This window comes from Giraffa tippelskirchi, chromosome 12, assembly GCF_054371585.1.
Source record: "Giraffa tippelskirchi isolate mGirTip1 chromosome 12, T2T-mGirTip1v1.2.pri, whole genome shotgun sequence".
Lineage (NCBI taxonomy): Eukaryota > Metazoa > Chordata > Mammalia > Artiodactyla > Giraffidae > Giraffa > Giraffa tippelskirchi.
The window spans coordinates 80,832,628-80,855,626 of record NC_137286.1 but is presented as its reverse complement, the minus strand read 5'-3'; positions in this window follow the sequence as shown (position 1 = coordinate 80,855,626).

The window sequence follows — 22,999 nt, the reverse complement described above, 5'->3', positions numbered from 1 at the left end:
TTTTACCTGGAAAATTCTGTGGAGACAGCAGCCTGATGGGGTACTGTCCATGGGGTCAAAAAGAATCGGACACAACTGAGTGTGCACACACACACACACACACGTAAGTGCATGGGAAAAAATGAGTCACTGACATTTGAGCCCATGTTAAGTTATTTAATTCTGGCTTATGATTAGAGAAGGCTCAACTTTCAGGCCACTTGTGAGTATTCGTCTGTAAGATTCCTTCTAATTCCAACAGTCTACAAGTAGTCTTGTTACCTCTACTCCATTTTTTTCTTGGCTTCTTCCAATTAATTTAAGAGAAAATAGTTGCTATTTGCTTTCACAACAAAACCTTTTGATAAGTTTTGAAGTTTCTAATGTGTTGCGCTGGCACTGCAATTACTTGGGGTAAATCTTACAATCAGCATAAGGCCCCTTCTGTGATATGCCTTTTACTGTTTTCCCTGCTTTTATAATTCTCTCAGCTCCTGTCTCCTTCCACACTTTACAATTGTTTGCACATTCTATAGTCCTGCGATGCCTAAATGCTCCTGGGAACCCACATTTCTGATTACTTTGCTACTGCATGAAAAAAGCTCCTGTGCTTTCTGGTGAAATGTTGAATTGATTTTTCATTCTGCTTGGTATGAATAAAGCACAGTCAATCCCTTCTGGTCGTTAGTGATATTTGTCCACTCTCTGCTACACTCTCTCTCTGTCCTTGTATACAAATTCCTTTCAACCGAATTCAGAAAATTGTTGGGGATTAGTTGAGGATTACACCATTTAAAATGTTTTCCTTTTACAGCTGTAGTTGATTTACATTTAAATCATTTGCAAAATTTAAATAGGTGTTTAAAAACAGGACATTGTTTTAGATTTTTAAAGTTTTTCACCAATTAATGCTTCATATAAATATTGTATTCCTTTAGCGCTTCTGATAATGAAATGAAAGATAGTTACCAAGAATTTGCTCAGGAAACAAAACACCTGTTTTGCTTTTGCCCTTGACTTTACTTTCCCCTCTCCTGGATCAATACCTTTTTTTTTTCCTGCTCACTTTGAGGGATAATTGACCAGCACAAGTTTCAGAGTGAAGGTTGGATGAATGGACGGGTTCACTTTCCCACTTTCAAGAAAATGTCGTATCAGTGCCTGATTACTCTTTCCATTTCCTTATATTTCAAGCTTTTAGCCTTCCTTTGTTTTGTTTTTTTTTAAACTTCTTTCTTTTCTCTTCCTTCCTTCTTTCCTTTTCTTGTCTCTCCCTCTTTTTTTTTCATTCTTCTATTCTTTCTACCTTTTCTTCTCCTAATCAGAACGCAACTTGAAACACTGACAAAACCAGAGGTTGGGAAGTAGAAATGACCTAGGTAAAGTATCTCCTACTTTTTGAGAAGTAGTGGAAGACTCTTTGGGCTGTATAATCTTCTCAGGAAGGGTTGGAGGTGATTTGTTTACTTTGTTTGCCACAAGTGAGTGGTTATATTTTTGGTTTATTTTTAATTGTGGATGTTTTTTCTATGTAAATATGATGACTGAAAGCTACAATTGTTAGTTTCATAAGCATTAGATTGAAGTACCTGAATTTAATTTACTACTGTGTCATTAATCATGTTGAGAGGACCAGTTGTTAAATGGAATATTAACAAATGTTGGCTATTTTTAAAATGAAATTTATTGTTTGCATATGTTTAGAAATATTGGATTAAAATAAAAAGGCTTTTCTTTTATTGTAAATTTCTGAGCATCCTTAAGTTGATCGTGTTTACAGTGGTTTTCTAAAATATTTTTGAAGTTAATATTCACAAAGTTGTCTGACCTCATAAAATATTATTCATAAACCATATCATCAGATTAGTGTTTCATAGAATTCATATCAGTAAAGGAACATACCCCAATTACATGTCAAATAAAATTTACATTAATGATTCTAAAAAGTATTTGTTTTTTATTTTTTCAGAGTAAAAAGAAGTATAAACTAAATCCCCAAAGTGATATTTGATATCTGAAATAACATAATGTTTTTCTCTCATTTTGATCATGAAGGTAACAATATAAATACTCCATGCTTGAAGGAAAAACTTACTTATTTTTAGTTACATTTAACTAGTATTTCTCATCGCTCGAGGACTAAATCATTTTAACTTTTTTCCCTTGTCTCTGATGGAGTAAATGCTGGCTACCTACAATGTGTTTAGACTTGTAGCAGTTGCGTTTTAGTGCACTTCGCCCTTCTGGTTGGTGGAAATTTCTCCCGGTACCATCAGTCTCTCTCCAATTGTTGTTGTTTTCAGTCACTAAGTCAGGTCCAACTTTTTGTGACTCCATGGACAGCAGCACACTAGGCTCCTCTGTCCACCCGTTGTATTCCAGATTTTGCTCAAATTAATGTCCACTGAATCAGTGATGCTATTGAACCATTTCATCCTCTGTCACCCTCTTCTCCTCCTGCCCTCAATTTTCCCAGCATCATCTTTTCCAATGAATCAGCTCTTTGCATCAAGTAGCTCAAGTGTTGGAGCTTCAGCTTTAGTATTAGTCCTTCCAATGAATATTCAGGGTTGATTTTCTTTAAGATTGACTGGTTTGATCTCCTTACAGTCCAAGGGACTCTCAAGAGTCTTCTTCAGCACTACAACTCAAAAGCACTTATTCTTTGGCAATCAGCCTGCTTTATTGTCCAGCTCTCATAATTCTGGCATAGCATAGCAGAAAACTCTCAGAGAAGGACGTAATTCCAAGTAGCAGTAGTTATTTAGACACCAGTGCTTCTCCTCCTTTCTCTGTAAATAATTTCTTTACTCACTGGAAATGTGTAAGACACTCACTTCTCTGTTTGTACAATACTTTTTCTGTGTTTCAGCCACATTCCTATATCTGTATCTTTTACTTAAGCACTTCTTTTTACCTCTATTTGTTGAAAATATCTTTTCCTCCAAGTTACCCATCAAATGAGACTTCACCAAGAATACTTCCTAGTGCTCTGAACTCAACTTGATCAAATCCATCTCTTTTTTTTTTCCTAGAGTACTTTGGATTACTCTTCTCTCCTTATCTATATTTTCTGTTGATAGACATCAAGAAACATGTCTTTTTGTGTCTATGCCTTTATCACCATTCTTCCACTTTAACATGTACAAAGATTCAGTAAATGTTTTTTGCTCTGAACTAATTGTACTCAGTAAAATCTTTACTCATTTTTCATTAGATGGTACAGCTTTCTTCTTAAGTATTGGCATCTCTGCTTTTAAGTTCCTATTTTGGTTTGTCTCTTTCTGTCTTTTTTTTTTTTTTTTTTCACTTAATGTGACAACTGAAGAAAAAATAATACTTTTTATAAATAGTTTTCATTAGCAACAATTGCAAAGTGCTTTTCAAGTTTAAAGTGCTATCATACATGTAGTGAAATAATACTCAAAATAACTGAAGTAGGGCACAGTTACCTACCTGGTGCAATGAAAAACAAAATGGTATTAGAATTTAAGACACCACTTCCTTCAACCACCACAAACACTTTTCATCTAAATATGGTATGCATATTTATTCATTCTTTCTAAGTTCTAAATAACTCATCCTACAGTTATTCATTTTATGCATACTTGGTTACAAGTTAAGTTAGGTTCTCTTCAATCTGGACTTTCCTTTTGTAAACACACATAGTTTTATACCAAAATTTATTCTTTAGTACTTAAAATAACATTTTTATTTTCTCCTAGAAAACAAGATGTCACTCAAATCACTTAATGTTATGACTGTGACTGTATTTAAAAAATATACGGTGTTTAATTTTATGTGAAATATATTGTCAGTCTGTTTACCTTAGTATATCTAAGACTATTTAAAAAACAAATAATTCTCAAGATGGAATTTATGAATATTCTAAAGAAAATAATTTGAAATAGCAAAGAACAGTTTTCAAATGAGATATCAAGTGTTTAATTACTGTTTTTAAAATATCAGGGACAGTTTTTAGAAATGAAAGTTTACTATAGCATTTGAATTGCATAGCAGATATTATTTCTGTTTTTATACAGAATTATTTTACTTATATTAATAACAGTTAAAACTATAGGATATCATGTGGAATTTGTTGAAAATACTTTGAATAGGAAGTGTGACTAGCCCCTAAATAATGCTAAAAAATAAAGTTCATTGTCAAATCTGATACATTCCAAATTTTACTTATAGAATTTTTAATCACAAGAAAGTTTGAGGTTATCATCTGAGTCAAAGAGCATCTATGCTATGATGTCATTGACAAGCATTGCTTGAATATTTGCAAAGTTGAAATCTTTGTTTTGTTGTTGTTTGCTTGTTTGTTTGTTTTTTTTGTGAACCTTGTATACTTTACTAATTATTTTAGTCTAATTATACCTCATTATTCTACTTACTGAAAGTATATGAAATAAGTGAAATATGTTTTCTTACATAAAGGTCTTTGAAAATATAGACCTGCTAAATTAGCAAATAAAAATAAAAGACACGCAACTAAATGTGAATTTCAAGTAAACAGCAGTAACTTTTACCTTAAGTATGCTCCATGCATTTTTTCCATTCAGGGTTGGGCATGCTAATACTTTACAATTATTTGCTGTTCTTCTAAAATTCAAATTGAACTTGAAATTCTATGTTTCATCTGGCAATCCTATTCAAAGACAGTTTTCTATTCTAACCTCTTTCTTGTTTCTTTAGATTTAGGCTAAAGATGTTGTTGTTGTTCACTTGCCAAGTCATGCTCAACTCTGTGACTCATGTACTGAACCACACCAGGTTTCCTAACCATTTCCCAGAGTTTCACCAAGTTCATGCTCATTGAATCGGTAATGCAATCCAACCATCCCATCCTCTGTCGCCCTCTTCTCCTCCTGCCCTAAATATTTCCCAGAATCAGAATCTGTTCCAATGAGTTGGCTCTTTGCATCAGGTGGCCAAAGTATTGGAACTTCAGCTTGAGCATCAGTCCTTCCAATGAGTATCCAGGGTTGATTTACTTTAAGATTGATTGGTTTGATCTCCTTGCTGTCCAAGGGACTCTCAAGAGTCTTCTCCAGCACCAAAATTTGAAAGCATCAATTCTTCGGTGCTCTGCATTTGTTATAGTCCACTCTCACATCTGTACATGACTCCTTGACTATAAAGACCTTTGTCAGAAAAGTGATATCTTTGCTTTTTAATGCACGGGCTAGGTTTGTCCTCACTTTCCTGACAAGAAACAATCGTCTAAACATATACATTAAATTATTAGGAAACAGCAGTATTATGTTTTCAAGACTCATAATCCCTCTGGAAATGTTGCATTTATGACCATGTTAAATTTCTAAAATCATCAAGTATAGTTCCACCAAAAAGAATGTTGGGATTGTAACTGTGACGCAATTAGAATAGGAAAAAGAAGTCCAGAATGATAGTGGCTAAAAGACAAAGAAGGGAAAAGCCCACGAAAATAGAACAAAGGAAGGTCCGAGGACCAAAGTGAGAACCTCAGTGAAACAAACAGCCCTCCTGGTTAGACCAATTTACACAGGGCAGGCTCAGGGGGAGGGGAAAAAAACATATAAAAAGAGGAGCCAAAATTGGGCCCCCTTACTCTTTGGTCCTTTGGGTCTGCCTGCCCTCACTCCTTGAGGATGTATTTTCCTTTGCTTTCCAAATAAAACTTAGCTGTAACACTGATTCATCCGACACTTCAAATTATTGCTGCGGTGAAACAGAACTGAGGAAATTACAAACTACCCTGACATACATGTTACTGTTTCCTGAATTTAACCTGGCTGAAGCAACATCAGCTCAGGCCCCATAAGGCAGAAGCCAAGCACAGCAGAAGGCCAACTCAATGAAAACTCCTGCGGTGGAAGCTGAATATGAAGAAAACCCAGCAGACTGGAAGTGACAAGAAGCCCAGAGTGCTGGAAACCGCAACAGCAAAAATAAACTCGGCAGAAAGCTCACGTGGCTGTCTCAGATTCCAGAAGACCTCTGGTTGGGGTAGGAAGTCCTTGCCCCTATGGCTGGAAAGACATACGGCTAACAAAATGTTACTTCCTTTGCAATCTCTTGTTTCTTGTTTCCTAGAACTCCCTGTGAACAGGCGAGCAGCAGTGTGCGCCCCAGGGTGTCATGAAGGGTCTACTATCTGCTGTGCCTTAGTAGCTGTTGCTCAAGTGGGTGGGGGTTCTTCTGTTCTTACTCTTCTCTGTGCCAAGGATCAGGCCCATGAAAACTGTGAGCACAGGTCAGGTATTTAGGAGATTTTTCTGGCAGGTTATGAAGGGGATTCCTCAGCACGTTTTCCCACTGCTTTTTCCTCCCGTCCTTCAGCTCCTTTCTCCTGGAACTTGAGCCCAGCCAAAACCCACGGTGCCTGGTTTTAGGACCTAATGAAGCTCAGACTCTTGATGTCTCATTGCAAAAAGATTCAGTGAGAGACACAGCGATAGGTAAGAGGTAGATATGTTCGGATTCAGAGAGAAGCACACTCCACAGGTTGTGGGCCATTGCAGAGGTCAAGTGCTGCAGCCATGGAACATGTTGGGGCTAGGTTTTGCAAGCTGGGTAATTTCATATGCTAATGAGTGGGAGGATCATTCCAACAATTGGGGAATCACCCACTCCTCCATCTTTTGACAGTGACCTGGAACTATCTTGGAACCTCAGGGTGTATCATTTAGCTTGCAGACTGAGGATCAAGGTTTAGTTGAATTTGACTTATCTGTCATCTTGGACCCATTTGATTTTAACCAGTTTATGTTATGCCCTTGGGCTGTCATTCATTCAAAAGCTGTGCCCCGCCCCCTTCCTTCCTGTGTCATGCTCTTTCCCTGAGCCCTGTCTGGGCCCACAATGTAGCCTCTACAATCTTCTGGAGGGACAACCAGAAAATAGCTGGCCCTTGGGAGGGAAATACTGTTAATACCCAATCCTTCTAAGTAGTCAGGCCTTCATCTTCCATGTTTCCTACAACATGTGCAACAACAGCATCTCTCAGTGAACCCACTAGGCTGGGAGACAGGCACACAATGCCTGCTAGAAGTCCATCTGCTGGTGACATCCCTTCAAGGGCAATTAGGCTTCCAGGGATAATATTTGACACTTTGGGAGTTAGTCCTGCAGGCTGTTTGGGTAAGGGCCCAAATCCTTACCACCCTTCTCCTATAGTTACAAACATACCCCTGGGTCAAATCTCCACTCCACTTTTATGGAACAGATGGTCTGTTACCTGTTATCAATTTGTTCTTAAGCCACTTACTAGCTCCTACAACCAGGACCCTGGCCCCTTGTAGACAACTTTGCTCCACCCAGCTTATTATTAAAATACCCTTAATGCCCCTAATAAGACCAGATAACCCACTTTTGTCATTGCTGCTACTGCTGCTAAGTCGCTTCAGTTGTGTCCAACTCTGTGCGACCCCATGGACAGCAGCCTACTTCTGTTATTAACTAAAGTGGGCCTATGATAATGAAATGTTTACCATTGGAAACACCCTAAACTGCTCTTATGGAGGACTAGGGGAGGAAATCAGTGATGTACATTCCCTCAGAGCAATGAGGATAAGCCTTTTTTGTTGTTGTTCTTTAACTTTATTTTTATTTTTTTATCATCATTTTCATGTAACAATCACAACATTTATCAAGCTCTCTGTGTGTGCCAGACCCTGTTCTACATACTAGAGGTTAATCCAACCATCAACACATGAAATAAAGACTATTCTTCACCAGTTTACATTCTGGAGGGGGGAAATACATTCTGTAGGAGGGAATGAAAAGTGATTAGAAGAAAAATAAATCCAGGTAAACAAAGAGAGCTATAGAGATGGGCATGGAATATTTTATATATTTTTCCTTTAATACATTTTAAAACTCTTGATGGTGGAAATATTAAAACTAGAGATGAAAATGTTGTGAATGTTCATGGGCTTATTCACCATTTATCAACTTCTGAGTAATCTCATTTTCTTTTCTGGTGTATTTTATTTTTTTATTTTAAATTAGTTTATTTATCTATTTTTTAACTTTACAACATTGTATTTGTTTTGCCATACATTGACATGAATCCACCATGGGTGTACCTGTGTTCCCCTTCCAGAACCCCCCTCCCACCTCCGTCCCCATCCCATCCCTCCGGGTCATCCGGGTGCATCAGCCCTGAGCACCCTGTATCATGTGTCAAACCTGGACTGGCGATTCGTTTCACATATGATAATTTACATGCTTCAGTGCCATTCTCCCATATCATCCTGCCCTCGCCCTCTCCCATAGAGTCCATAATACTGTTCTATTTATCTGTGTCTCTTTTGATGTCTCGCATACAGGGTTATCTTATGGCTGTTTCACCAGGTTCCCAGTCTCAGGGCACGGGCTTGGATTGCTTTACATCATGATATCTATTCCCATCTGGGGTGGGCAAACCAGCAAAAAGTTAAGATTACAACCCCTTAATCCTACCCAGCACTAGTCACGCTGGAAAACTTGGGGAAGCCCAACTCTTGTCCGGGGTTCCCAGGAGGTCTATTTTCTTCAGCCTAACTAGGGATCTGGTCCTCAGGAGTTTGTCACATCTCAAACTGCTTGGGGATATGCCAGTCCAGGGGTCTCAGGAGGTCGACACACTTCGACCTGCCCAGGGATTTGATCTCCAGGAGGCTGTCGTGCCTCAGCTTGCCTGGGAATCTGCACCCTGACCCAGGGATGCCCAGCTCTCAGGTTGTGACCATACTGGGGAGGATAAGCTTCAGAAAGACTCACCCCTAAGGAAGTACAACCATGGAAATAGAAGGAAGCCTGATAGTTGTGGAACTGTGTCCGGTCTCAGCAATAATGAGAATCCCATTGCCTTTTCGGAAAGGCAAAAGGAGGCCCTCTAAAAGTTTACCAATCTGGACTTAGACTCTTACGAGAGACAGGTGGTTTTAAAGGAGAGATTACTTTCCCAGTGTGGATCAGACATCAGAATAAAGTTACAACAGCTACAGAAGCAGGACCCTGCTGCCTCTTTAGCTGAGATGGTCCAGACAGAGCCACCAATACCTTTTATAACAGAGAACAGGAGAGGGAGGCCAAGGCCCAGGAGAGGGAGAAAAGGAAAGAGACAAGACATACCCACATGTTGGCCGCCCTCCAGGGAAAGCCTATGGCAAACCCCGAGTCCTTAAAGGACGAGACACCAGGCAAATGCCTAATCTGTAGACAGGAGGGACATTGGGCCAAAGAGTGTCCAAGCCATGACAAATCTCCTAGAACAGCTTGCTACAAATGCCATCAATTGGGACATTGGGCGGCACTCTGCCCTTGGGACCCAAGAACCTCAAGGTCAAGCACCAGGCATTCTCTCATTATGGTTCAACAGGACTGAAGTGGGCCACTCCAGCCAGCCTGCTTGTCACAGATAACCATCACGGGGCTGGAGTGCAAATGCATGTGGCAAGTAAGTCCGAGAATTTCTTAGTTGACACAGGGCTACCTATTCTGTCCTGACCTCCTACTCCAGAGCCTTCTCCGAAACCTGTACCATTTTGGGTGCTACAGGAAACAAAGTTATAAAAGATTCACATGAGCACTTCGTTGTTGCTGGGATGGACAAATATTTTCCCACCAGTTTCTGATGGTCTCTGAGTGTCCTACTCCCTTATTGGGAAGAGATCTCTCCTTGCCTTTGAAATCATGCAGCTATTGTAGTCCTGACAGATGCTTTAAACTCTCTCTTGGGGGCAAAAATATTTTTACCAGCACCAAGTGAAACAACTCCTGAATGGGAGAGGTCTTTTATGGATGCCTGATCAAAGGATCCTCAGATATCAAGCAGTGCTGATGGAAAATCCAGGCCTCACTATATCCCTTTGTGAGGTTCTCAGCCCAGCCACGCTCCTGCCTACCCCCGAGGGCTCTCTCCCCTTTCACTCATGCCTAGAAACATTGAACCACTGGACAAAACCCCAAGAGGGATTGTCAGAAGATCCTCTGACCAATCCTGAGGAAATCTGCTGCACTTATGGAAGCAGCCTTGTCTTGGATGCAAAAAGAAGAGCCGGGTATGCAGTAGTCTCCAATTTTGAGACCATAGAGGCTAAGCCTCTGCCACCAGGTACTTCAGCCCAATTAGCTGAGCTCATAGGCCTGACTCGCGCTTTAGAGCTGGAAAAAGGAAAGAGAATAGCCATTTACACTGACTCCTTTCTGGTGCTACATGCACATGTGGCTATTTGGAAAGAAAGGGGCCACTTGACCACCCGAGGGTCCCCAATCAAATATGGTGATCACATCCTTAGGCTCTTGGAGTCAGTCCATCTGCCCACTGAGGTTTCAGTCTCCCACTGTAAAGGACACCAAAAAGGGAGCACAGAAGTGGCATGAGGGAATCAAGCAGCTGATCAGACAGCTAAGAGAGCAGCATTACAGAACAATGACCTAATTGAGATTGCCACCTTAGTTCCACAGACTAATTTGCCAGAAACTCCTTCATATACTGAAGGTGAGACTCTTAAAGCTAAGAGTGAGGGCTTTCAAGAAGATCATATGGGGTGGTTCCAAAAGGAGGGACTCCCTTTTCTGCCTGGGAACCTCCAATGGAAGTTGGTTAACTCCTTGCATGCCACCACTCATTTAGGGGAAAAGGCCCTCCAAAGATTTCTAGAAGGGTCCTTCAGAGGAACAGGCCTCCAAACGACTATAAGGAAAGAGGTCTCCTCTTGTCCCACTTGCCAGTTAAACAACCCCCAAGGAGCTCGAAGACCCAAGCTGGCCCAGCCTGTCCAATGACGTGGTCCTACCCGGGAGAGGGCTGGCAGATGGACTTCACCCAGATGCCAGTTTCTCAAGGGTATAAATACCTATTAGTCATGATAGATACTTTCACAGGATGGATTGAAGGCTTTCCCACCCAGACGGAGAAGGCCAAGGAAGTAATAAAAAAAACTGCTCCACGAAATCATTCTGATATTTGGTTTGCTCAAGTCATTACAAAGTGACAATGGGGCATCATTTATTTCTAAGATCACCCAAGGGGTCTCTAAAGCATTGGGCATTACTTATTATCTCCATTGTGCCTGGATGCCTCCGTCTTCAGGAAAAGTAGAAAGGGCCAACCAATTCTTTTTTTTTTTTTTCAACCAATTCTTAAAATCAATGGTAAAAAAGATAACCCAGGAGACCTCCCTGGGATGGAAGGAGGCTTTACCAATAGCTCTCCTCCCCCCCGTATTGCCCCTAAGGAACAGATTGATCTTAGTCCTCTTGAGATGCTACATAGGAGACCTTTTTTTTATGTCAATGACCTCTTCCTAGATCCAGAGGCTCAGACACTTTGGTCTTATACCATGGTTATTGGGCAATTTCAACAGGATATGCGCTTGTGAGGTATCAACCAGGACCCAAAAGATTGTAAAGAGCTACCACTATATGCTCCAGGGACTCAAGTCCTAATTAAAGTCTGGAAAGATGGCTCCCCAAAGGCTCAACTCTAGCCCACATGGAAGGGCCCCTACCCTGTAATACTTTCTACCCCCACAGCAGTCAAGGTACCAGGGCATGACTCCTGGATTCACTACTCACGAGTCAAGCCGTGGAAGAAAACAGAAGAGGACACTCAATATACCCATATGCCCTGGGAGATCTCAGATGCCCATTCAAGACTACAAATGAGTGCCATTCTAAGGAACACCCCCAAAATTAATTTTCTGGGGATAAAATTTCTCAGGACAGCTCTAAGGAGCCAACACAGCTTTTCAGGGACAAAACAAAATAGACAGGAGATAGATGTCCTGATCCCTGAACAAGGAGGGATGTGAGCCATCTTGAATGAGATTTGTTGTTTCTGGGTAAATATCTCCAGTCAAGTTAAAAAAAGTCTTACAGTCTTCACGAAAAACATTCAGATCCTACTGGATCTCAAAGAATGAGCTGGAGAGTTCTCAGGGTGGCTACAATTTCCCTTTGGGGGATCTTTCTCCTGGTGAGGGGGAATTTGAAGTTGGCCAACACTTGTGTTCACCATATTGATGCTGCTTATGATTGCTCCATGTATTACCAATTGTCTAACCCATTTTATCTCTGCCCAGGTGAACAAGCTACAACATGCAGTGCCAGTTCAACAAGGATATAGAAAACTACAGCTGACCATGGAAAATATCACCCACCCTTAGATGAACACAGCTATAAGGACTCTGAGGCTTGAGACTAGCAAGAGGGGGAGGCCCAAAGCCTCTCGCTGTCCTAGTTCAGCAGGAAGTAGCCAGAGAGACCTCGATGCCCCAAATTCTCAAAGACCTGGGCCTCTCATCTCTTGAGGGGGGAATGTTAGGTAATCAGAAAAGGAAAAAGAAGTCCAGAATGGCGGTGGCTAAAAGACAAAGGGAAAAGCCCATGAAAATAGAACAAAGGAAGGTCCGAGGACCAAAGTGAGAACCTCAGGTGACACAAACCTCCTGGCCAGCCTAAATGATATAGGGCAGGCTCAGGGGGAGGACAAAAGCATATAAAAAGAGGAGCCAAAATTGGGCCTCTGACTCTTCTCTTTGCATCTTTGGGTTGGCCTGCACTCACGCCTTGAGGATGAATTTTCCTTTGTTTGCCAAATAAAATTGAGCTATAACACTGGTCCGCTTGTTGCTTCAAATTTTTGCTGTGGTGAAACAGAGCCATTACAGGAAATTACAAACTCCCCCAGTGTAACCTTTAATTCTCTATCAGTGTAGTTTAAGATTCAGTGTTTCTTTTCCTTTGTTCTCTTCTTTGAATTTTGCAATGTCATATTGCTGATATGCATCATTCCTGTGTCTACTGAAACACTTAATACCACCCATATCCCCAAAACATCACTTCATCATGCTATACATATGCCAGGGATTTTAAACTTAAATGTATTGCTATGCACTTAGTTTTCATCTTTAACTCAAATCAAATAATTTTAGTTGGTGTTATTTTCCTGTACTAAAAGTGTTCTCTGCCTTTCAAAGATTTCATAATAACTGCCTTTATACAGAGCACTGACTTATTGCTTTTCAAATATGGCTAATTTAAAAAATGTTCACCTTTTCAAATCAGTCTCAGGAACACATTAATATTCAAGTTCTATCCATATGAACAGTAAATCAAGGTAAAATATTCTTTTATTATTATTACATCCTTTTTATTTTATTTCTTTATAATTTTCATTTTTAATGAGGTGATTTCTAGAACTTTAAGTTTCGATTTTCTGGGAACTATTATATAAAGAAATAATGCACTGTGCAATACATAGTTACTGAGAAAATGCCACTTTATGGTGTTCTAAGATTCCTCACGAGCCCCAAACTAGCTACTTTTGGCAATTTACAGGAAAATGTATACTCTAGGACACAAACTATAGGTGCAGGAAAAAATTTTCATATACAAAGACTTACAATTGATAGGTAATTAATTATGAAAAATATTGGTGGGACAGTGAAGAAGCAGGAACAAGACTTATTTTGCTTTTGTTGGACACCTTGTCCTATACATATAGACGGTTGGTTAGCTCATTTTCTTGTAGCTTGGAAACTGTTAAGTCTAGAATTGTGCACAAGCTTCTACAATGTTCCAATCCAGATATCCTTACGCTATGTTAATTTCTGATGGTAGGCTAAAATTGTATTTTAATTTATTACACCAAATTTTTAAAATTTATTTACCTGGCAGATGGAAATCTAATCAAGGTTTCAACCTCATATAAATTTTCCAATAACAGCCCTTTAGGATTGAAACACAGAGTGAGCCATTTTGAATACCTCTGTGAATAATTTGTTAGACAGCAATTTCAAAGCTTTCACAGCTTTAATATAAATTTAAAATGAATTTTGGTAAACATATTGAGGTTATGTAAAAGTTAATGCATTTTTAAACAGATAATCCTACCTTCCTGAATAGAACATCAATTGCTTGGAAGCAGGATAAGAAATCAGTTTTAGAATTTATTTCCTGATGGTTCAAATAATATCACAAATGAGCATATTTTAAGAGATAGATAAAGAGACCAAAAGTTACGATTTTATTTGAACTTAAGCATTTTCTAGGAATCCAAAATTTAATACTCACTTGTTTTGGTATATGCAACAATTTTGAAGATGGTTCTATTTAATTTATAACCTAAATGCTTAATGTAGAAAATGAAACTTTAAATAACATATCCCATCTTTTTTTCCCCTAATTTTGACTTCTATAGAATCATCTTTAAATATGTCAATGATTTTCAATTGTCAAAGAAAATTTGCAGCAGATAGAGTTAAAAAGACAAGGAAGTGTTTTTCAAGACTGCTGAATTTGGGAAAAGAGTTTGAATTCAATCCGCATGAAACAAAAGAAAATGAGGGAAAGGGGAGAGGAATTTTTAGCAAATGGAAAAGTATTGAACGCCTGTTGATACATATGATTAGGTCATCTGTGTTTGTGGCTTATTGGAAAAAAGAGGCACTTAGACCTTCAGTGATTACATTTCAAAAGAATGGTTCCCAGGTCCTTGAGAAAGACATTCTTGGGTTGTAAAATGGGCAAAAAAAAAAAAAAAAAAAACAGGAGAAAATTCACATCCAAAAGGAGCAGAGAAGGAATCTGTAGTTATAATTTTCTAACATAAATGTTTGGACTTCTTTAGTGGCACAGTGGATAAGAATCCACCTGCCAAAGGAGGGACCATGGGTTTAATCCCTGCTTTGGGGAATATTTCACAGGCCATCAAGCAACTAAGCCCTTGCTCAACTACTGAGCCTGTGTTCCACAGTGAGAAAAGCCAGCCCAGTGAGAGGCCTGGAAACTGCAAAGTAGAATAGGCCCTGCTCACCACGACTAGGGAAAGAAAGACAAAGCTGCAAAGACCTAGCACAGCCAAACATGAAAAAGAAATGAATAAATACAGCATATATTCTAAGAAAAGGAGCTCTGGGTCTGAGTCAAGAAGAAACTTGTGTAAAATTTAATCAAGAAGAGGGGAGGTTAAAGCCATTTTCATTCCACTTAAAAACATGGAATACAAAGCAAGCTGCTTTTACAAGTTTTCAATTGACTTACTACATCACAGATACATCTTTCACCTGTATTTATGAAATTTGAAAAATGTATTAGTTACAGGATGAACCAAGGAAATTTGTTTTGTTTTGTTTGTGTGTGTGTGCTCAGTTACAGCAGACTCTCTGTGACCCTGTGGACTATAGCCCACAAGGCTCCTCTGTCCATGGGATTTTTCCAGGCAAGAAAACGGGACTGGGTTGCCATTTCCTCCTCCAGGGGATCTTCCCAACCCAGGGATTGAACACACATCTTCTGTTTCTCCTGCAATGGCAGGCAGATTCTTTACCAATGAACCACCTGGGAACCAAAGGAGACAGTTTAACAAATGAACTTCAATTTTTGCTAATAAAGCTCTAACATTCAGGTTACTATTTTTTTTATGATCATGATTTATTTCCTCAAGATAGTTCCGAAAGAGTATCGTTGTTGTTTTTGTTGAGTCACTTAGTCGTGTCTGACTCTTTGCGACCCCATGGACTACGGTATTCCAGGCTTCCCTGTCTTTCACAATCTCCCAGAGTTTGCTCAAACTCATGTCCACTAAGTCCAAAAGGAAATATTTGTGCTTATATAGCTTGTGACACGTTTGTGTTTATCATAGACTATTATAAAATCCCTGTAATATATGTACTCTTCATATTGTCCTATAATCCAAGATTGCTCAACTATTTTAGCTACTCAGATACTATATTTCCCATTTGCAGCAATTTTATTTTAGAGATCTCTTCAAGAAAATTAGAGATACAAAGGGAACATTTCATTCAAAGATGGGCTCAATAAAGGACAGAAACAGCATGGACCTAACAGAAGCAGAAGATATTAAGAAGAGGTGGCAAGAATACACAGAACTATACAAAAAAGATCTTAATGACCCAGATAACCACCATGGTGTGATTACTCACCTATAATCAGACATCCTCAAATGTGAAGTCAAGTGGGCCTTTGGCAGCATCACCATGAACAAAGCTAGTGGAGGTGATGGAATTACAGTTGAACTATTTCAAATCCTAGAAGGTGATGCTGTGAAAGTGATGCACTCAATATGCCAGCAAATCTGGAAAACTCAGCATTATGGCCACATGACTGGAAAAGGTCAGTTTTCATTCCAATCCTAAAGAAAGGCAATGCCAAAGAATGTTCACACTACCACACACTTGTACTCACCTCACATGCTAGCAAAGTAATGCTCAAAATTCTCCAAGCCAGGCATCAGCAGTACGTGAACCGAGAACCTCCAGATGTGCAAGCTGGATTTAGAAAAGGCAGAGGAACCAGAGTTCAATTTGTCAACATCCACTGGATCATAGAAAAAGCAAGAGAGTTCCAGAAAAACATTTACATCTGCTACTTATTGACTATGACAGTGTGGATCAGAACCAACTGTGGAAAATTCTTCAAAAGCTGGGAATACCAGAACACCTTACCTGCCTCCTAAGAAATCTATATGCAAGTCAAGAAGCAACAGTTAGAACAGGACATGGAACAATGGACTGATTTCAAATTGGTAAAGGAGTACATCAAGGCTGTATATTGTCATCCTGCTTATTTAACTTCTATGCAGAGTACATCACGTAAAATGCTGGGCTGGGGGAAGCACAAGCTGGAATCAAGATTGCTGGGAGAAATATCAATAACCTCAGATATTCAGATGACACCTCCCTTATGGCAGAAAGAGAAGAAAAACTGAAGAGCCTCTTGATGAAAGTGGAAAAGGAGAGTGAAAAAATAGGCTTAAAACAGTATTCATAAAACAAAGATCATGGCATCTGGTTCCATCACTTCAAGACACATAGATGGGGAAGCAATGAAAACAGAGATAGAGTTTAATTTGGGGGACCTCTGAAATCACTGCAGATGGTGACTGCAGCCATGAAATTAAAAGACGCTTTCTCCTTGGAAGAAAAGCTATTACCAACCTAGACAGCATATTAAAAAGCAGAGACATTACTTTGCCGGCAAATGTCTATCTAGACAAAGCTATGGTTTTTCTAAGAGTCATGTATGGATGTGAGTGTTGGACTCTATAGAGAACTAAGTGCTGAAGAATTGAAGCTTTTGAACTGTGGTGTTGGCAGACACTCCAGATTCCCTTGGACTGCAAGGAATTAAACCAATCAATCCTGAATGAAATCAGTCCTGAATATTCATTGGAAGGACTGATGCTGAAGCTGAAACTCCAACACTCTGGCCACCTGATGTGAAGAACTGACTCCTTGGAAAAGACCCTGATGCTGGGAAAGATTGAAGGCAGGAGGAGAAGGGGGTGACAGAGGATGAGATGGTTGGATGGCATCACTGATGTGATGGGCATGAGTTTGAGCAAGCTCAGGGTGTTGGCGATGGACAGGGAAGCCTGAGATGTTGTATGCCATGGGCTTGCGAAGAGTTGGACAAGACTAAGTGACTGAACTGAACTGAACTGAAGAGAAAATATAAGAATCAAGTTCCAGGAAAGAATTTTAGGATATATTTAAACTTGGCAAAAGTCTCATTATAATTTTAGAACTTACTGATCATTTTTTTCATATAACATTTCACATTGATAAGGATTAGATCATTCATGTAATTGAATAGCAATATCCCTAACTGAATAATTGTGCTTAATACAGACATCATCTCAATGATATATACTTGTCCACATTTTATAGATGAAGAAACTGAGGCAAGTTAATTAACTTGCCCAAGGTCACGTATTGTGCCATGCTGTATAAAATGCTGAAGGAGATTGATGCTAAGTTACCATCAAATGATGCTAAGTTACCTATCAAATGCCCAAATCCATCATCAAGAGAAACAAATTGTTACCATTTAGAAGGTTTCACTGCCCTCCATCAAAGTTTTTCTGTAGTTACTCCTTACTATTTTTACCATAACCTCTCCATAAATTAAAAGGCGCTTACTCCTTGGAAGGAAAGTTATGACCAACCTAGATAGCATATTAAAAAGCAGAGACATTACTAACAAAGGTCTGTCTAGATAAGGCTATGGTTTTTCCAGTAGTCATGTATGGATGTGAGAGTTGGATTATAAAGAAAGCTGAGTGAAGAATTGATGCTTTTGAACTGTGGTGTTGGAGAAGACTCTTGAGAGTCCCTTGGACTGCAAGGAGATTCAACCAGTCCATCCTAAAGGAGATCAGTCCTGAATATTCATTGGAAGGACTGATGTTGAAGCTGAAACTCTAATACTTTGGCCACCTCATGTGAAGAGCTGACTCATTGGAAAATATCCTGATGCTGGAAAGGATAGGGGGCAGAGGGAGAAGGGGATGACAGAGGATGAGATGAATAGATGGCATCACCGACTCGATGGACATGAGTTTGGGTAAACTCCGGGAGTTGGTGATGGACAGGGAGGCCTGGTGTACTGTGATTCATAGCGTCGCAAAGAGTTGGACACGACTGAGCGATTGAACTGAACTGAACTTCCCTCCATCAAAATTTTTCTGTAGTTACTCCTTACTATTTTCACCATAACGTCTCCATATCTGAGATCCCTTTAAAAAGCGACATGATGCATTTGATTGTTCCTATTAAATTAAAAATTCAGCTCTTGCTTCCTGGCCTACATGTCTGTGATGTTATTTAAATTTTTACTCCTGAATATACTCCTTTTTCTGTTTTATTTCTGTTTATCATTTTCTGACTTATGCCTAGACAGAACTTAATCTATTATCTGTTAAGATATCAAGTTTCTAAAGTTTCACTAGCTGTGCTGAACCGTTTTCTACTACCTCCATCTTTCATAAATCAGAGCTTGAGTAACATCAACTGATAGGGTTTGCCCCTGCAGGTGTGACACCAAACAGGTCTTACCTTACTGTAGCCTCAGTGAAGCCCTATCACAGTCATAGAACCATGTGGTGCTTTCTCATGGGCCCATGCTCACAGTGGTGAAGACAGAATACCTGGTAGATTGGAGAAATGATGATGGAGACTGTGTTTGAAGATTCTGCACGAGGTTCCCCATCCTCCCTTCCTCTCTTCCTGGATAACTCCCACTCAATAATCCTGTCTCACTCTATTGTTCTGTCTCATCCCAAGTGTTCTCTTGCCATTTGTCCCCTCTCCTCCCCCACCTCACTCTCCAAATATCTCAGCTCCTGCTGTTAGAGATTTTGTGGGTCTTATATCTGTCACCTCGGGGCACTTTGACATTCTGATGGTATTGTTATTGTTACTGAAAGGTGTGGGGTCTGGCTGCTCACTGCTCAAAAGCCAATAAACAGGCCAGGTTGGTGAAAAAGAAAGGTTCTTTATTTCAGCAGCTGGCACCTGAGGGTGATGGTGGTGGACATTAGTCCAAAGGCCAACTCCCTCCACCCACTGGCAACTAGTGGGGCGAGAGCTGTTATAGACAGAACTGGGGGGGACTATCTGCAGAAACAGCAGCGTCAGCTATGACAGTCATCTTCAAAGTGGTTATCAGTGGTTTGACCAGCGTCATCTTGATTGTTTTAGGCCCGGTTAATCTACAGGTCTATGGTTCATATGTTTCCATTTCTCTGAGGCCAGTTCTCGGAACTGTGGCAGCTCATGTCTTGGTTACAGTCCAGTCATCATGCAGGTAACTTTTCCACCTAATGTTTTAGTCCCTATAAGATACCTCACAGGAAATGGATCAGAATATTATCAATAGCCCTTGAGAAAGAACTAAAGTTCCTTGTCTTGCTTAATGACTACATGACTACTATTTAGTCTCCTTTGTTTTCCTTTGTTTCTGCATTTCTCATTTCTCTGATTAAACTCGTTCTTTGTCTAAAGTTTTCCACAAACAAAAGGCAGATAGAGGTCATGGTGCAGGGCAGGAGGGGCGGGAAGGACCGCAAGGTCTTGTTACATTTTAGTATCTCTCGTTTTTCCTTCTTCCCCACCAGTGGAAGTTTCATTGTCCTGCCAGAAATCAGCAAGACACACATCACTGTGGTGATAAACATTTGCTCACCAAATGAACAATAAAATTAACCTACAAAATCAGGAAAAGAAATAAATTGATGAACTACTGGTACTGGTAGCATGATTTAGTAAAACAACCAAATGGTTATGAATGGGACAAAGTTTAGTTCAGTCACAAATTTACTGTCCATCCAACAGATACGTAATGGACACTATTTACCAAGCATTGCAGTATTCACTATGGATAGAGTAGTAACTAAATCAATGCCTTTAGCTCCAGGCCACTTTATGTCTCACTGAGAACACAGATAAATCTCTGTGAAGTGTGACAATATGTTTGTATACAGTGTTTCAGGAAAACACTGAAAATAGGTGTCTCAAAACTGTATGAAGATTAAGAGAAGTTTTCTAAATATTCATCAGCTAAGGACTGATTGATGAGTGTAGTTAAAGCTACAGCAAGTCAAGAAATACAAGTCCCCCAAAGAGAAAAAAAATAAAAATAATAGTGTATGCAACTATGTAGAAATAGGTTGAAATGATACATTATAGAAAACTGGAAATAATTTAGAATGAACAAGAAAGATATGGGCTTCCCAGGTAGCACAGAGGTAAAGAGTCTGCCTGCCAATGCAGGAGATACGGGTTCAATCCCTGGGCCAGGAAGATCCCCTGAAGGAGGATATGGCTACCCAATCCAGTGTTTTTGCCTGGAAAATTCCACAGACAGAAAAGCCTGGTGGTAGGCTACAGCCCGTGGGGTTGCAAAGAGTCAGACACGACTGAGCACACGTGGATCTACATATGTAGATCTATACGTCTAATCATATATGTATATATGATTTAAAGAAACCAATATTAATGGAAATAAACTGCATGATAGGAAAGAAGTAAAGGCAGAATAGATAGTCAAAGGCACAGAGAAAAGGAGTCAGGAGGGAGAAAGAAATGAATAAAAAATGGATAATGAATGAAGCAATAAGAAGCAGTAGAATCAAGCTTGAGTCAAGAGAAATACAATTTCCACTGAGGAAAGAAGGTTGAAAGAATAATTATGGATTCAGTTATTTTATAACATCGTGGCATTTAATTAAGGTAGTTCTTGTCTTTGTGAACTTGTAGATGAAATGATCTACTGAAAATGGAGAGGAGAGTGAAATAGGAGATTAGATTATAGGGGGATGGATTTGCAATATCCATCTTGGGCAATGGCAGAGGACTCTGACCAGGAAACAGAAAAGAATTATGCCTGGTAACTAAGGTAACGAAGTTGCCAAAGCAAAGTGAAATTCTGAGAGAAGAGGCTGTTTCACATCCTTAACTTGAGACCTCTCTAAAATCATCCATGCATTATATCTTTTATCTTTATATAATCTCTCACCCCCTCATACTCCACCTGTTTTACACATTTTTTTTTTTTTTCCTGAAAGCTGATCTTGTTACCCGGCACTGGTGAATATCAGTTTTGGAAGGGAAGGGCTAGAACAGTGTAATAAACTATTTCCATGAATATGTGATTAATAAATCATAGTAAAGTGTTAAATCTCTGAAAGCAGTTGAATGTTAGCCATCTTCATAGATTATCATTAATATTTCTGCCGAATTTCAGTATAATCATCCCACTTCATACGGACAATCCGTATTTTGAATGAGCCTAAAGATATGAGGCTTCTGAGCAGTTTAACACACGTTTTCCTTATCTGAAAATACTGTTAGAAATGTTATTTGGATTATAAGCAGAGCTTTCATTTGTGGAGCCCATGGCAGTCTCTGTCATAAATATGCACATATCTTTGCCTTAGCAAGGTTCTTCCTAAGTACATTTCATGGTACTTTTCACGTGCACTGGATTTGATTTGTTTTAGGGCATAATATAAATTCTCTGCTGTGATACACGATAATGGAAATACTTTTTAAGAAACCCATGTTGGTTATGCGGCTGTGTGCATCGCCCAGCCTCATGATTTATTAACTGCCTAAATAATCCCTTATCATTATTGTTTGTTTTCATACATAACCACTCATCAGGTACTCAGCACTGTATCTGCCTTTCTTTGCAGTGTCTCTTCGTCCACGCATTTGCCCTCAGTTACTTTTGTGAATTCTTCTGGAGGATAATGATAGCATTTCACATTCAGTACCACTATCCACACTCAATGCCACAGAATACAAATGTGTGGAAGGTGGTGGTTTCATTATCTTAGGGTCAGTAGAATTTCAAGAGCTTTAAAATTGCCTCTATCAATGATGCAAGTGTCAGCTTAGTTTTAATAAATCTTTAGGAACAGCCACAAGTTACTTCTAGGACATCTCCTATTTCCAGAAATGCATCATTCAGTTGCCAAATCTACTATCAATGTCTTGCTAAAGATTTTCCAATACTAAACATAATGCTATATCTTTGGTATCTGCATTTGCTTTTTGTTACCATGATTAACCCAACGGTTCTGCAGAATCAATCCATACTTATGCTACTTACACAAAATCAGAGAGAATATAGTACAAGCAAAACAGAAGAAAAATATACAAATGCATCTATTATAAATAACACATACAGGAGGTGGGAGAATTGCAGTGCTTTTTGTCAGAATTACATTACTAAATGTAGGAACAATGAAAACCTGGGCATTTGGCAAGGTGACATTTTTAGAATAAATTAGAGTTGACAAGTAGTGAATTCAGCCAACCAATAAGTGTAGTGTAAAATTTCTCATAATATGCAGCCAAACTCAGATGTTTCCCTTTTAATTTCCAATAAATTTGACCATATGTTCCTTTTGCTGAAAAGCTAAATTATGGGGGTGGGAGGGATTGCTGCTTTTGTTTTTCTTTTTTGTAAACTGCTGCCATTATTTAAAGTTGATGACATTTTTTAAGAATGAACTGTGCCCCATTGTTGAAAGGTAATGTGGTATTTAAAAGGCAAAATAGCTTCTTTGTGTATTAGAAAGTAAATAGCTTTTGAAAAAGTCATCAGCACCACAGGATACCCATCTCATCCTATAAGTATCTATCATGTGACTTCTTTCATTTACGTACCAGTTTATATTAAGTGGGTCCTGATATTCCTAGCCAAAAAAAAATGATGCTCAGCATGAGAGTGG